Here is an 18,041-nt window from a genome sequence, read left to right on the forward strand (position 1 = left end):
CAGTTCAAAGTCATGTAGGTGCTCCATGGCAATGGGCTGCCAAAGCAATCCACGATTTGGTTCACGGTCAATCGCACCTACCAGGATCTCGTCGATTACGATGAGGAACAGCAGCGGTGATAGGATACATCCTTGCCTCACTCCAGCAACGACCCGGATGGGATCGGACAAAACACCGTTGTGCAGTACTCTGCACGAAACTGCCCTGTACTGTGCTTCAATGAGGCCGATGATTTTGTCAGGAAGACCCTTGCGCCGGAGAGCTTCCCACATGTTTTAATGATTGAGACGGTCGAAAACTTTTTCGTAATCAATGAACACCTGAATCCTGTTTGCTGCCGTCGGAGAGTTGCCTCAATCTTCTCCTGTATCCGGTTAAGGATCACTTTGCAGAGGACTTTGAGAACGATACACAGTAACATGATGCCCCGCCAATTATCGCATACAGTCAGGTCACCCTTTTTGGGTACCTTTACTGAGACGCCTTGCATCCAGTCGACCGGAAATGTCGTGGTTTCCCATATGTTGCAGAATAATTGATGCAGTAGTTGTGCGGCTACTACGGGGTCAGCTTTGAGCATCTCAGCTGATAAGCGATCGACCCCTGGGGCCCTGTTCGATTTCATGCTACGAATGGCTGTTTCTATCTCCTGCACTGATGGAACTTCGGTATTGACACGGGTAATGCGTGGATCCCTTGGCGGATCATACTGAGCTGTTGAAGGCGTGGGCGGAGGTTTTCAAAGTGCTCGAACCAACGTTTCAACTGGTCAGCCGGGTCTGTCGGCGACGTGGAACATCGTAGAGGAGACGGATGTCGCTGGTGTTTGCGGTTTTTTCGCCTTCGTCGGCTAGAGAGTCCGCCCACGCTCTTTTGTCCCGCCCTCTTGAGCGTTTCACTTCCTTCTCGATTTCCGAATAGAGCTGACGGGCTCCAGATTTGACTCCCCGTGTTTTTGCTCACTCTATCGCAGCTTTATCGTTTCTTCGCTCCTACATCTTCCTCTACGTGGCATCTGTGATCCACTGCTTTCTCGCCGGTGGCGATGAAGGCGTTATTGATGGCGTTGCATTGACCTTCAACGCTTCCATCTTCTGGAATATCCACAGCATGGTTCTCTTGCTTCTCGATGAAGGACCTTTTCACCACAACGTCTTCCAGTCGGCGTGTTCTGAACCGGCCCCCGCTTTTCTCCTCCTGTCGATTGATTCTAGCAATCCGCCACCGGATCCCGCCAATGAAGAGAAGATGATCGGACGCAATGTCGGCGCAACTTTTGTTTTGCCTATTAAGAAGGCTCCGTCTCCGTCTTTCGGCTGATACAGTTGTGATCGATTTGATTTTTCGTAGCGCCATCACGGGAAACACATTGTCACTTTGTGCACTAGTCGATGAGGAAAGAGCGATCCCCCAATAACCATGTCACTGTTGCCACAAAACTCTGCAAACAGCTCTTTGTTTTCGCTCATTTCTTCGAGACCATGGCGTCCCATTATGTGCTCATTGTCCGAGTTGTCGGAACCAACCTTCGCGTTGAAGTCGCCCATGAGGATCTTGATATCACATTTCAGGAGCTTGTCCACAACAGCATTCAGTTGGCTGTAAAAGTTGTCTTTGTCTTTCAATTCGGCAGCTTCGGTTGTCGCGTAACTGGATCATGGTAAGGTTTCGAACCCGTGTTCTGAATCTGGCTACAATTATCCTCTCGTTAATAGATTTCCACTTCTTGAGCACAGCGTGGGCATGAGCACTGAGCACGAAACCAACTCCACGGTGGCGAGAAGTGTGTCCACCTCGTAGGCCAGAGTTTAACAGAATTTGGCCCGACGCCAATCTGTGTTCTCCAAAGTTCTTCCAACAACATGTTTTGGAAGATGATTCTTTTTAATTCTCGATTTCGTGAATTTCGGTTTTTGATTTTTCCAATTTTTATTTTTAAACATCCTCACACTTTTATTTTTTTCCTGGAAGCCTATTTGGGGCACGGATTTTTTAGATGAAAACATTTTGAGATTTTATGATTATCGTTGAAATATTTTTATTTTAAATTTTTTTCATAGAAAATTTTATTTTCCGTGTAGTTTTAGGGAAAATAATTTTAGAGTGTGTCCGATTCCCTTAAACTATTAAACTAGGATAGAATGATACGGGAAAAATTTAAAACATGTTAATTGTAGCGATTCAATATAAAATAAAGAATGTCTTCTGAAAGGTGACCAAAACATCAATTTTTCAGTGATTTTAAAAAAAGGAAATACGCTTCAAAATACACCAAAAACCATTTTGAGATATACAAAACAGTCCTAAATTCCAGACAAAAATATAAAAAAAATGATTTTCCACGAAACAAAAATTACAAAAATGCTCAAACTATAGGGTAATTCATGTATTTTGGACAGGCTGAGGACAACGTTGAAAAAATCGTCCCCTAGCTTCCTTAGAAAGTAATTGATTAATTTGCAAAATTATCAATACGCTTACAATATGATTGTACTTTGCGTTCCTGGTGACAATAACCTTAACGAAAGCATTTTAAGCTGAGAAAATCGCAATTTCCGATCGCCTGTAATAATTGCATTTTGGACACCGAATATATGTTTTGGACACCCACAGGTATATATAATTTGGACAGGGCAATTATCTCAATGTTTAGCTATGAATACTGATAAATCATGGAAGAGCATAAATTTACAAATATTTTCTTACAAATAATCAAATTTCTCCGCTTAACAGGCATCTATTTTGATAACTATTACAGTTTTTGTTAAAATCGAGGAAATATCGCCAGACCCACAGAATACGCCTCCAAGTATGCAATCGCACAGCATCCCCATGTAGTTCGCGAGATGACCAAAATATATTTACAGTAAAAAAGTTGTAATGAATTCTGGACACCACCTATTTTAAGCGTTCTAGATGAATGTTAAGAGATTGGCTGCCTAATGCTTCTTTATTGAACATTTTTCATTGCAAAAAGGCTTTTAAATTTCTTACAATTATTAATTCAACCATTTTGAGGTGAATATTGTATGTGACTATGAAGTGTATGTCGAGTTGCAAACCTGTGCATTTGAGGGGTTTTAGTGAAATAATATACATTTTTGATAATTTTGAAGTCAATTCTTAATTGTTAAGCGTATTTTCAACGTAAGTCATCAGAATAGGGTCTATTTGATCCAATAATCGATATTGAGAAGTATCTACTATTATTAGCTCTCCAGAACAAGGCATACATCGCCGTGCATGTCTAAATTATATACATGTCCAAATTATATTTTTTACCCTACCCCGTCTAAAGGCGTTAAGAGGGTTAATTCTCGGTAGATCAATCAAGGTGGAATCTAAATCTGGTCTTTAATTTCTTAGCGAAGCGTGCTTTTACAAATTGGAATCGATTTTGTAAATTGGGACAGAAACCGGTAAACGCCTAAAAGTATGCAATGATGTAGTAATAATTCGTTGGCTAAAATTATGACCCGTGTTTTAATTTTAGGTGAATTAATCACATGAGTGATACTTTAATAAAAAAGGGCTGAAATATACGAAACAAATTCTTTATAGACACCAAACTTCTAAAATTATCTTTTCTGGTGCAAAATGATTATGATCACAAAATTGGGTCTTAAGGTGTCCTACCGGAAGTACACACCTGGGACCAAGTTTCAGATGCAACTCATGCTAGAAAGAAGTCGCAGCATTGTGTTCTTGCGTTGGCCTACCATTTAAAGTTGTTAAAGATTTCAGAATTATTATAAAATACCAGATTCATAGACGACTCGCCAAAACATTGCACCAGGGAACACTTATTTCCGGTGCAAAAGCAGGTTCAAACATGGACTTCCGGTTTGAACTACTGAAGTACAACTCTTCCCATCGATCATAGTGAAAACCGCTTATTTTTATATTTTACAGATCCTGAGTTTCAGACGATTAAAAATAAGAAGTTTGTCCTGGGACTCTGAGGGTTTTAAGGACAAACTTCTTGAAATCCCTCTTCAACAGTGCATCAGAACTTCAGAAGCAAAAATCTCAAGAAGCAAACTTTAAACAACAGTGCATTTTATTATTCTGTTCTTCCTCACTTGTAATAAGCTTAAAATAAGAAGCTCAGGTGCGCTGGTTTTGATTACGAAGAGATTTGTGCACCCGATATCGTGAGTAGGTTCCAAAGTCGGCCATTGTGGCGGCCATTTTGAGATTCTAACAAGTATGTCCTTAAGCAGCGAAAGATTTCTATAAGTTCAACACTTCGCAAAACTTTTAATAGGTATGTGGCGGCCCCTTCGTGGTTATCAAGAGTTTTTTGGAATGGGGCACACAGATGGCCCCAAAATTAAAAGAAAAATGTGTTAGAATTTAAATTGAATTTTACGAAATTCAGTATCGATAAGGAAGTAAAATTCATGATCATTGTGGAAACGTCCCTGGTATCCTAATTACAGGACCAAACATAGTTTTTGACTAAGCTTAAGGTAACAGCTGAAATTCAGGGGCCGCAGTTATGAAAATTAAGATCTGAACACATGTCAGGTCAAAACCGTAATAACAATAGTTTGTCGATTTTTTTTGCTTTCGTATGAAAAATAAGTGAAATCAATGTATCCAACGATTTCATGAAGTATTTCTTCCCAAGTATTCCTTGAAGGGTTTCTGCGAGATTGCCTCCGGGAATATGTAAAGCCTGTATCCGCAATAATCGGGACACAGAAATATAGCTGAAACTCTGCAATAGATACATTAAAATTGCTCAAATTTGGCCAAATAACATATTCAGATGTGTTCATTTCATCTACAAAATTTCAGTTTTGTCGGTGCAGTACTTTTTGTTGTAGCAATGAAAGAGTAGTATGTGTGCCATTGAATTTTGTACAGCCCCTAGTTTTGCTAGTTAGAGCTGTAACTTTTGAATTTGGCAAAAGAAATAGCTGAAATTTTGAACACAAATCTCTCAATCTACATTTGTTGCATAGGCAAAATTTCAAAAAAAATCGATGCGCTATTAACAATTTTATAGTCTAAACATGTATTGGGACTGAACGTGATTTTAGCCCCTCAGACAGCAATTAGTCAACAACCTTCATTGTTTCGGTTGTACTTTTGAAAGGACTATACCAATAATCATCAAATTTTGCAGGCATAATATATACATAATCAACTACCTTCTGTGAAAATTTCATGGAAATTGGCAAAGAAATTTAAAAGTTATGAATAGGCAAATATTTCACATGAAAAACACGAAAAATTTTCACTAAGATTCACCCTATCAACACCAGTATTTTGCAAACCAATGGATCAAAGTTGATGAAATTTTACAAGAAAGTGTCTCTATAAGTATCATGACTGCTAACGAGATTTCATAATTATCATCACAGAACTAAGAACTGTAACGCAAAAGAACCATCTATTATGCGAATGAAAATTGGTCATAATTGTACAAAATGCTTAAAACCATATCTGTTTTTTTTTCATCCACAATTAAAAGTAATGCATCGATTTTTATAAAATTTGGAACACGTACTAAACATGCACCAAAGAGTTCTCAGTCAATTATTTGGCCAATTTTACCGATTCATTACAGAGCTACAGCTGTACTTCTGTGTCCTGATTATTGCGGATACAGGCTTTATTACGATTCATCTAGCAGTTACTTCAAAGACTTTTACAAAAATTCCTCTAAGATTTACTTCAGAACTTTTTCATGGATTGCCTCAGGAATTCTTCTAAGCATTGATTTTGGAATACTTGAATTGATTCCTTCAGAAACACCTCCAAGAATTCCTTCAGGAATACCTCTTTGGATCGGTTCATGAAGTCCATCGAGAATTATGTCATGAAGTCCTTTAACGAATTCTGCAGATGAACCTTAAGGGATTTCTCTAAGATTCTTTTAGAGACTTCTCCAAGAAGGAAACTTGCAGAAGTTCCTCATGGAAAATACCTTTGATGAATTTCTGAGATCATGCTTGATCAGGTATGGCTTTTGAATGGATTCTTGTGAGATTTTCTGAAGGAGTTTTGGAAGAATTCCCGAAAGAATCCTTGTAAAAATGCTTGCAGGAAGTTTTGTAGGAATTTTTAAAGGAATCCTCGAAAAATCTAAATTCTAATAAATTCTAAGATGTATTCGGAAAGAATCATTGGGTTGATTTTGGAGATATCTTTGATGACATTCTTGACGGATTACTGCAGTTCTGATGGAAGCCTTGGTGGAATCTCTTTAAGACCCCCTGAGGAAATTTGTGCAGGAATCCTTTGGGGATGAATGTGTTCACCCATGCAGGGTTATCTGAAGGAAAACGTTGAGATATCCCTGAAGGAATCTTTGTAACGTAGCTTGAAAAAATCCTTGGAGAAAAAGAAGTCTTCTCTGGAATTTTTTAAAGGATGCATGATTGAATCGTGAAAGGGCAATTGAAAAAAAATGCCTATGGAATCTTTGGACTATTTCATACAGCATGGAAGAACTTCTGAAGAAATCTTTGAAATGCTTGAACAATGCTTCGTAAGAAATCCTTGAAAGGACTTCAAGAAATACCATTTGTGGCATTGCAAAAAGAATTCTTGCAGAAATTTCTAAATACAAATCTTAAAAGAATTCCTAAAGAATTCCTCTGGGAAATTTGCTCAAGGGATCATGTGGGGTAGCCCCAAACGAATCGTTTTTGAAATATTTAAGAAACTCTTTATGGAATTCTTGGGAATTCTTGGGAATACAGAAATTCCTACAGAAACGCTGTAGCAACTTTCGAAACAAATCTTTGAGGAATTTGTAAAGAAGTCCTTGAAGTTATTCCTAGATGAATCGTAAAAGATATCTAAGAAAGAGTTCTGGGAGTTCCTCATTTGGAACAAATGCTTGATGAAATCCTTAAAAAAAAAATCTTAGAAGCTTCGTGAAGAAAATTCGAACGAAATTGATGTTATCGCTAAGTAAATCTTTAAATCAATAGATGGGAACCTCGGAAGAATGCCTTAAGAATTCATAAAAAAAAAATCCAATAAAACTTCTTGGACCAATTTTATTGAGAATTCCTGACAGAACTCTTACATTTTTTTATTAGAATATTCCTTTGGAAATTTCTTTTGGATCCTTTTCAGTAATTGCTTTGGAAATCCGTGCAGCAATAGGCCTTTTCAGCTGACAGGTACATGTATGCAACTGTTTACAACTGCTGAACAAAGACGCAAACGCTAAACTGTCATTTTCATTGGAGAACTGTCAAAGGCCCGAGAAATCAGCTGATTTAAGACGTCAAATGAAAAGGCCCATTCGTTAGGGAATATCTTTAAAAAAATATTTGGAAACTCCTTCGACATCGTTCATTATTTTTAAGAAATTCTTTGGCAATTGTCTCAGCCATTGTGTTCGCAATTCCTTTGGTAAAAATTATCGATATTTTTTAGGAACTCTGTTACAAGTTTCATTGAAAATACCTACGGCAATTCTTTTGAGAAATTGTTACGCAATTCCTTCGGAACCTTCTTTGATCAGTTCTCAGCAATGCTTCGGAAATGGCTTTGCGAACTTCTTCAGAATATTTTTTCGACAGAAATTTCTTTGGAAATTCCATTTACAACTTCTCGTTGTTTTTTTTTGACAATTCGTATGAAAAATCTTCTGGTCAAATTGCTTTGGGAATAACTTACTTTGGTAATGCATTCGTCGAATTTCCTGTGAGTCCGTGGAAATCTTTCATATTACCTTTGGCGAAGTTTTTTTTGACGAAGCTTTTGGAAATCCTTCTAGCCATTTTTATTGGATTTGATCCTAAAATTGCTATAAGATTATTATTGAGGGTTTTTGGATTTTTTTAACTATATCGGCAGTTCGTTTGAAATTTGGGTCCGTAACTCATTCAAAAATTTATGGGCAATAATATTCGAAATTTGATTTAAGTTTTTATTATTTTAAATATCTACGTCATAACTTTTCGAAATGCTTTGGGCAATAGCTCTAGAAATTGTTCAGCAAACCCTAAGATATTCCCTTCAGCAATTTCTTTGGAAGTTTCACTGGCAGTCCCTTTCCTAATATACTTGACTTTTGTAATTCTTTTAAGGTGTCTTGATGCATCACTGAGTCTTCGAACGAATCATTGACTTTTTGCTTTCAATGATTATTTGCCTCGCGTTTTTGAAGTGATAAAAAACGGGCAGTTCTGCAGCAACGCAGCAGAAAAAGTATCATCGCAATCACTGCGAGTGAGCATATAGGATGATACGTTTTCAATCGAATATTCGCTTTGGCGGCAGAGAATTATCAATTTGAAATTTCGAGCCACATATCCAACATGGCTGCCGATGCTGATGACGCCGTAAAAAGCCTTAATCAGTGCTGCAATTTTTCGACAGGCCATTATGATAGCGATATTTTGCTTTTTTCATTTTCTCCGTTTTGGGTTTCCTGTCAAAGTTGCTTTCCGATCAGCAACACGGGAGCGAAATGAAATAGGTACTCACACTCGCACGCAGCGTGCTGAAAGCGAGAGCTGACAGGGCTAAATTTCCATTCAATTTTCTGTAGTTGAGTGTTTTCACCCGTGCTAACGTATAGGGCACTCACTCTCACAAGCCACCGCTTGAGACGAATGGCCTTTCAGCATGAGTAGTGTGTGGATGATTGGGAATTGATCTTGTTGGGTCGCTCACGAATGGAGCTCTCGGACTCTGTCAGTTCTCACATCGAGGAACTGAAAACGACCGCCGCAGTCATTCATTTTCGGCTGAAAAACAGGCACTGAGACTGATATTTTGCAGGACTGGCCTTAATAGTTCCTTTCGAAATTCATTAGGCAGGTACTTTGAAAATTCCTTAGTTAATTCATAAATTGAGGCGGCAACTTTAGAAAATTCCTCCATTAATTTCTCAAAAAATTTCTTCGGTAATTCCTGTGGAAATTTCATTTGATAATTCCTTATGGATTTCCGTCTATTGTTACTTTAATTGAGATTGTATGAGTTGCGAATTAAAAAAAAAACAAGCATTTACAATGGAACGGCCGAAGAAAATCTCAACGAATTATCTAAGGAATTTCCGAAAATCTAAGGAAGTTCACAAACAATTTCCTAAAAAAAAACACAAAAATTGTGTACCAAGGAATACCAGTAGATTTTTTTTATTTGCCACTGTTCTTTGGGGAATTTCTGTGAGAATTCTTGAAAGAATTCTTTAATTTTTTTTTTATTTGAATCAATTGAATCTTTGAAGAAATCGCAAGAGAATTTATTGGATGAACTAATAAATAAATCATTGAAAAAACTCCTGAGGAAAGTTTAGGAGGAATTTCTAAATGCATCTTTGAAGGAATTCTTTTAGAATTTTCAATAAATCCTTGGTTGAATTCCTAAAGCAATCCATGGAAAAAGCCCAAAAGTAATCTTTTATAGAGCTCTTGGAGAAATTATTGAATAAATTTAGCAATGCTTTATCCGATTGATAAAACCTTCGCAGAGGTTCCTATTAAGATATTTGAAGAAATTCCGAAAGATTTGTTTGAAGAAAAATTTAAGAAATTCTTGTAAAAAATCCCGTAGGAATTTTTGAAGCGATTCTTAAAGAATTCTCGATGGGTACCCTATATGAATTCTTAAACTTGCATTAATCACTTAAAAGATGCTTCTAGGCATTCTTAAAGAATTCTCGAAAAAAGTGGCAAAAGAGTCTTAGGAGGAATCCTTGTAGAAACTTCTGAAGAAATCATTTGATTTTATCTTATCAAATCATTTATTATGTAAGCATATACGCTCCTAAGGACTGTATCGAAAATTAACTATAAACATTCAAAATGATCTATCTCGACGCACGGTTGGTCTTTTCATTCCGGTTCTTCTATGAAATCTTCACAATATAGTTAAAGTGAATATAGAACGAAGCCACACCTTGAATTTTCAAAAGCACAAATCTAAAGAACCAAGCATCTCACTAAGCTGAAAAGTTGATCGATTGGTCACCACCAGCGGGTGACCAATCGATCAATTTTTCAGCTTGGTACGATGTTTGGTTCCTTAGATTTGTGTTTTCGAAAATTCAAGGTGTGGCTTCGTTCTATATTCACCTTAAGTTAATAAACTATATTGTGAAGATTTCATAGAAGAACCGGAATGAAAACAGGGCCCATATAGCCGAAGCGGTAAACGCACGGGTATTCAGCATGACCATGCTGAGGGTGACGGGTTCGATTCCCGGTCAGTCCAGGATCTTTTCGTAAAGGAAATTTCCTTGACTTCCTTGGGCATAGAGTATCTTCGTGCCTGCCACACGATATACACATGCAAAATGGTCATTGGCAGAGGAAGCTCTCAGTTAAAAACTGTGGAAGTGCTCATTGAACACTAAGCTGAGAAGCAGGCTTTGTCCCAGTGAGGACGTTACGCCAAGAAGAAGAAGAAGTTAAGTTTATAACAGATTGAAGAAATTTGAAAAATGTTTAGTATTATTGAAAATATGGTTCTATGAGTATAGCACACAAAATAACAATCTGTACAAATAGCCTTTTTTTCTTTAAATTTTTTACGTTTCAAACACTTGTAGCAAAAAAATGTACGGGGAAAAATCTGGAAAATAATGATTATTACTAGCAGTCATGTACACATAACTTATCACTCAAAACCGACTTGAAAAATTCTTATTTTGGATAGAAAAATCTCCAGCATTAAGAATATGGTCTATCCTAAAAAACATCTACTTTTTGGTCGAACTTTGACGCTCTGTTTTAAATATCTTCAGAGGTTATAAAATTCCGTACTCTGGTAAAACTACCTCTTCAATAGATTTAAATACATAGGGGGATTAGGGGCATAATGGACACCCTAAGCAAATGAGTATGTTAGGCCTGTGTAACAGACAAAAACTTAACATATTATCAGTTGGCTTACAACTTTAACTTGTTTCCTACGTCTTTCAAACATTTACAGCTTGTAGAATGTCATTATTGTGAAGAAATAATGAATTGAAAACTGTGTGTTTTTTGGGGCTGGCAGGAAAGGTACGGGGCGAAATGGACACCCAACGGGGCATAATGGACACCCCTGCATATTTTATGCTGTATCTTTGAGAATATCGACCAGTTAAGTAATTTGCCTACGGAGATCAATACCACAGATATAATACTCCATCTTAGACGAGTTTACATAACTTCAAAGTTAATTAAATAAATTTTAGGCTAAAATAATCGGATTGATTTTTTTCAAATTCTCTAAAACGCCTAACAGTATGCAACGCGCGTACATCCATTCATAATTGCCGGTGTTCATTTCGCCCCGAATCGACTACAACATTAAAATTGCTATTTTCTGTAAGTTCTGATCAAAAATATAATACTTCATCCATTGGTATATCTGCGTATACATGTAGATAAGCTAACAATTCACTTGTTTGTATGGTGGACACACTCAAACACTCGTAATACCTTATTTGCTGCTGCTTCGAAATTATAAGAAATCTACCATATGAAAAACATACTTCAATTTCAATGATATTTTGGTTATTTTGAAGGAATATAAATGGTACTTTTGAAAAATATAACAATGACTTGTTCCTTTACACTTATGCTTTAAAAGTTTTACATAAAAGTCAAAGGTTTCCGCAAAAACAGGGGTGTCCATTTCGCCCCGGGTGTCCATTATGCCCCTAATCCCCCTACCCAATCGAAAAAAATGCAAATTTTCAACTTTATGTATTTTTGCCTTTCTCGTACACCAAGGTGTACCGAAAGGCTATATGTTCACTCCAAAAATAAAATTTCGATAGAGCCCCCAGAGGGGCAAGTTTCATATACCAATCGACTCAGCTCGACGAGTTGAGATGATGTCTGTGTGTGTGTGTATGTGTGTGTGTGTATGTATGTGTGTGTGTATGTGTACAAAAAAAAGGTCACCTCAATTTTAGATAGTAAATATCAACCGATTTTAACGATTGATGGCTCATTCGACGCGGCATCTGGTCCCATTGTTTCCTATTGAAAATGGTTCGGATCGGTCCAGCCGTTCCGGAGTTATGGCCATTTAGGTGCTCCGGAACCGCTACCCCTGGAAGACATGAAAATGCACCAAACCCATGCATGCGACCCATCAAACAACGGCATTTAAGATTATCTGATGAACGGTAAGCAGGAAAATAGTCTCAGACCATATCTGAACTGGTAGTGTTCCGGAATCGGTTCTGGATGTCCCGCCGGAAGTGGCCATATATCAAATTGAACATAACTCATGCATGCGACACATCAAACAGCGGCTTTTTCGATAATCCGATGAACGGTTAGCAGGGAAACAGTATCAGACTACATCTGAACCGGTAGTGTTCCGGAACCGGTTCCGGATGTCCCACCGGAAGTGGCCAAATGTAAAAGAGTACCAAACCCGTGCATGCGACACATCAAATAACGGCATTTCCGATAACCTGATGAACGGTAAGCAGGAAAACAGTATCAGACCATATCTGAAGCGGTAGTGTTCTGGAACCGGTTCCGGATGTTCCGCCGGATGTAGACAAATATAAACGAGTACCAAACCGATGCGTGCCACACATCAAACAGAGGCATTTTCGACAATCTTACGAACGGTAAGCAGGAAAACAGAATCAGACCATATCTGAACCGGTAGTTGTCCGGAACCGGTTCCGGGGGTCTCGACGGGTGTGGCCAAATATAAAAGAGTACCAAACCCATGCATGCGACACACCAAACAGCGGCATTTTTGATAACCTGATGGACGGTCAGCAGGAAAGCAGTATCAGACCTTATCTGAACCGGTAGTTGTCCGGAACCGGTTCCGGGGGTCTCGACGGGTGTGGCCAAATATAAAAGAGTACCAAACTCATGCATGGCTTTCCTAATAACCTGATGACTGGTTATTATATTATATTTGATATGGGGAAGACTTCCAGAGTCCAAAATGGCGATCAGGATATCCAAAATGCCGATCTAAAATTTAAGATGGCGGCTCTGAATTCAATATCGCGGCTGTTTAATTGAGTTTTAGGGCCTGCAACAATGCATTATTGGTATATTTGGTATGGGGATGATGTCTGGATTCCAAAAATGGCGTTCAGAACATCCAAGATGACAATCTTTAATCTTAAATGGCGGCTTTAAATTCAAGATAGCGTCTTTTTCTTAAGAGTTTGAGGCTCAAACATTGAAAGCCAGATAAACGATATGATTTCTGGTATGATGAAATGGATTGCTGTTAATTGTATGAAAGTGCGATATACATAAACATTTCGCTTGAGTTTTATTGAAATGGGATTTCGAAGGCACGAGAAAGGCGCATCACCGCTAGGTGGATTAATTAGGGTTTTTATTTGCGTAATCGTTCTTTGAAGACGCATAAAAAAAGAGTTCCTCGAAAAATGGTCATTTTTTGCCTTTCTCGTACACCAAGGTGTACCGAAAGACTATATGTTCACTCCAAAAACGAAAATTTGATAGAGCCCCCGGAGTGGTCAAGTGTTATATACCAATCGACTCAGCTCGACGAGTTGATATGATGACGGTGTGTATGTATGTGTGTGTGTGACACACTGTGTGTGTGTATGTGTACAAAAAGGTCACCTCTGTTTTAGAGAGTAAATATGAACCGATATCAACGACCGATGCTGCATTCGACGCGGTATAATGCCCCATTATTTCCTATTGAAAATGGTTCAGATCGGTCCAGCCGTTCCGGAGTTATGGCCATTTAGGTGTTCCGGACCGGTACCCCAGGAAGGCGCCAGATATGAAAATGCAACAAACCCATGCATGCGACCCATCAAACCACTGCATTTTCGATTATCTGATGAACGGGAAGTAGAAAAATAGTCTCAGACTATATCTGAACTGGTAGTGTTCCGGAACCGGTTCCGGGTGTCCCGCCGGAAGTGGCCAAATATAATAGTGAACATAACCCATGCATGCGACACGTCAAATAGCGGCATTTTAGATAACCAGCTGAATGGTGAGCAGGAAAGTAGTTTCATACTATATTTGAACCCGTAGTGTTCCAGAACCGGTTCCAGGTGTCCCGCCGGAAGTGGCCAATTTGAAAAGTGAACCAAACCCAGGCATGCGACACACCAAATAGCGGCTGTATCGATAACCAGATGAACGGTAAGCAGGAAAATAGTTTCAGACCATATCTGAACCGGTTGTGTTCCGGAACCGGTTCCAGGTGTCCCGCTGGAAGTAGCCAATTAAAAAAAGAAACCAAGGCATGCGACTCATCAAAGAGCGGCTTTTTCGATAACCAAATTACGGGAAGCAGTAAAATAGTTTCAGCCCATATCTGAACCGGTTGTGTTCCGGAACCGGTTCCAAGTGTCCCGCCGGAAGTGGCCAATTGAAAAAGTCAACCAAACCTTTGCATGCGACACATCAAAGAGCGGCTTTTTCGATAACCAGATGAACGGTAAGCAGTAAGATAGTTTCAGTCCATTTCTGAACCGGTTGTGTTCCGGAACCGGTTCCAGGTGTCCCGCTGGAAGTTCGCTAACCAGATAAACGGGCAGCAGTAAAATAGTCTTTTACCCAAGCTCTGACCACACCTAAGATTACCGGCAGTGTTGCAGAATCAGGATTAAATGCATCGCTGAAATTACAACAAAACAAAATCGATGCAAGCGATACATATGCGTAAACGAACAAAATCTTGATAAAATTTAAGCGATCTTGTCAAATCCCACCATTTTCCTGAGGCGTAATTATACAGTAGGATGGATCAACGTTGTATGGGAAAATTTTAATTTTATAGCATCAATCCCCTTTTGATTGCCGGGGCCCGTGGCGCAATGGCTACACGTCCGCTTCATAAGCGGATGGTCATGGGTTCGATCCCAGCCCCGGCACTTCGTCAGTTGCTCTTCCCCCGAGAGCGGCTGGCACTTGACCCTCTTTCGAGCTCTCATAGCTCAAACGGACCCGGATAATTGGATTTCGGCGAACGGCAACCCATAATGGACGACCCCCAATTGGACTGGAAAAGGAACAACAGCCATATATAATTTCATCATCGTGCTCATCATTCTACCAAGGACAGGGAAGAAAAGTGAAAGCAGCACAAAGGCAAACCAGTTCGATATAGTTGAATAAGAATATAATAGAATACATTTAGGCACTGTACAAGTGTAAGTGCAGCCGCCAATTGGAATTGCTCACGCAGTGCCTAGTGGACAAAAGAGCTGTAAAATAGGTTAAGTTGTTAAGAATAAAAAAAAAATCCCCTTTTGCGACTTTGATTTTGATGCAACTGGTTGAGCCATCACGCTCTGTAATACGGTTGAAATTTAAATGGGTTTTCATATGGGAAATTTTACTTGCTTGCACTTTTTTGTCAAATTTTACATGAATCTTATACTGCCGTTCCACGCTCAATTGTCCCATGTTATATGGGAATCCCATATAACATGGGATAATCATGCGTAGAACAGCAGTATAACCAATGATAATAAAGTAAACTGTGCAGAAAAAAAATGCTGAAATGTCTTGATAATGTTCGGCATCCAGTGCTAGTGAAGGTGGTCAAGCAGTCAACTGAGAGGTTTAATATTTTTCAGCTCTGCTTATACGTTTAACATAATACATAACATAGGAATATGAGCCATCAATAAGTTTCCAAATTCGATTATGGCTTTGATGAGGTTCTTGCTTTTTTGAACAAGGCTGACACAAATTTCGATTTTCTCTTAAGTCAAGAGGGGCCCCCCTTGGAAATTTTGGGTCGGAATTCAATATTTTGAAGAAGGGCACAAATGAATAAACCAATAAATTTTTAAATTTTAAGGTGAAGAGTCCTCCAGAAAATTTCTTACCAAACCCGATGCATTAAGCGCTTTTGCTTAATAGTAAGGAATCAAAGCTTGATTTTCTCAGAGATGGCGCCACCACATTAAAAGTAAAATCATTTTTCTTGTATGGACAAATCGCTGGCTTGCACTTGTTTCGCATCGCAGCGATTTGTGCCTTGGGGCAAAAAGTTGCAAATTAGAAACAAAATCATTATCCTTACGCGTTTCTTCTGGATTCATTGCAGTAACAGAGAATTGATTACATCACCATACAAATTTCAAGTTGTTTACTTCTTTTTTTCTGACTGGCATTTTGCACCCGTGTTGCGCATGATGTTTCGAGTGGATAGGTGCCAGGCGGCGCCGCTGTATATGTGAAAAACACATGGAACACGAGCGCCGTCTATGATTCCGTAGCGCAAGCTTCTCTGCTTGTTTACACTGTTATCACGTTTACCGCATTTATCAGAAAAGCGCCACTATCGGCACTTTAGCAAAACCGCAGCTGCTTGCTTCCTATTGTTTGAGTATTTTTTTCATCAAATTCATTTATTATTTATCAACTCCACCCCCCCCCCCCCCCCCGGTTTGTTTTCGAATAGGATGAATTTGGGATTGTAGGATTACTAAGACACGTTGACCCTACCAGGAATCCTCGAAGATTTTTCTGGACGAAATTTCAGGGGAACTTCTGGAAGAATCAATAATAAATCCTGGAGAAATGCTTGACTGAGATGTTTGAAGGCAATTTGAATGTTTTCTTTTTTCGGAATGAGAATGAGAGTTTTTCGAAAGAATTTCTAAGGAATCTGATCAAAAGTCACAATAGAAATTTTTAGAAGAGTTCTTAGAGGAATGTTAGCAAAAATTCCTGCGGAAACTCGTAAATTAGATTAATTCTAAAGAATTCGTTTGAAGAAATCCAGAAGGATTTTTGGAAAGAATTCCAACAGAGTTCCTCTCAGAATTTTCTTAGAGGAACTTCTGTAGGGATCCTTGGAAGATTTTTTTTAAATTTTATCCAATGGATTCTCTTGAAAGTTCCTGGAGGATTTCTAGGATGAATCTCTTAATAAAACTTTAGAGAACCTCCTTGAAGAGTCCTTGCAGATTTTTTTTTTTTGAAAAAAAAAGAATCTTTGGAAAAATTCTCAAGAAAACTTCAAAGGAACTCCAAGATAAGTAATGAATGCTTGAGAAAATGCCAAGATAACTTCTTGGATAAATCATTGGAGAAATGTTTTACATCTGTGGAAAAATCTTTTAGGGGATATTTGGAGGAACTCCTGATAGGAACTATGGAGAATAGAGAAATATTGAAAGACACCCATTCATTAATTACTTGAAACATTCTTGAAGACAAATTATTATTCAAGAAAGATTTTTTCAAAGAAAATGATAAAGCAATCTTTGAAAGAATTCATAAAGGATTACTTGATGCAATTCATAAATAAATTGTTAAAAAATCGACATAATTCTTAGAAAAAAAATTACGTTCATTCATGCAACTCCGGGATGTATGCTTGCAGAAATATTCGAATAAATTCTTAAAGGAATACAGAACATATTTTTTAACCTTCAGTCAGTCAGTTGACCACCACTGCCAGCATCACGCTAATGCTGCGAAGTCGAGATTTTTTTCAACGCTTTGTACAAAACACAACGGCGTTATTATTTGAGAGTTAGAAGATTAGATTTAACATTGTAAAATATGTATATCTGTAATTTTCATGGGGCCCACAAATTTGGTACCGCACCGGGCCCCCAAATTCCTAGCTACGCCACTGGACGCTTGGTACGTACCTCCTCAATCTAGCTGAAGTCAGAAGGACAACAGTGCCCAGGCTGCACTACCAACTCTTAGCTGACGGTCTTTGCTATCGCTAGACCCGTGGAAGCATTATGTAGGAACTTATGAGGACTCACTGTTTTGCACCCCTTAAGGTAAAACTGGACGCATCCCCTCTTTTTCTGGTTTTTGATTTTTTATTAATTAACGAAGCAATATTTTCAAAATCGGTTTTCAAACACAGTTAGAGGAAGGAGCGAGCTATCCCCTGAACTTTTTTTAGGTGTAAAAGTTTTACCAATTTTTCAAAAGCCATATTATTTTGAAATTTTATTCAATAATGGTTTCCTTAAAAATGAAAAACATTTTCCACCTGAAAAAATTCAGGCGATACCTTGGTCCTTCCTCTAACTGTGCACGAAAATCGATTCCAGAAAGTCAGAGAATCCGATGGTTGGTGTAACGTATCTTAGAATTATGTATTCTAGTAG

This window comes from Aedes albopictus, chromosome 3 (genome assembly GCF_035046485.1).
Source record: "Aedes albopictus strain Foshan chromosome 3, AalbF5, whole genome shotgun sequence".
Taxonomy (NCBI): Eukaryota; Metazoa; Arthropoda; class Insecta; order Diptera; family Culicidae; genus Aedes; species Aedes albopictus.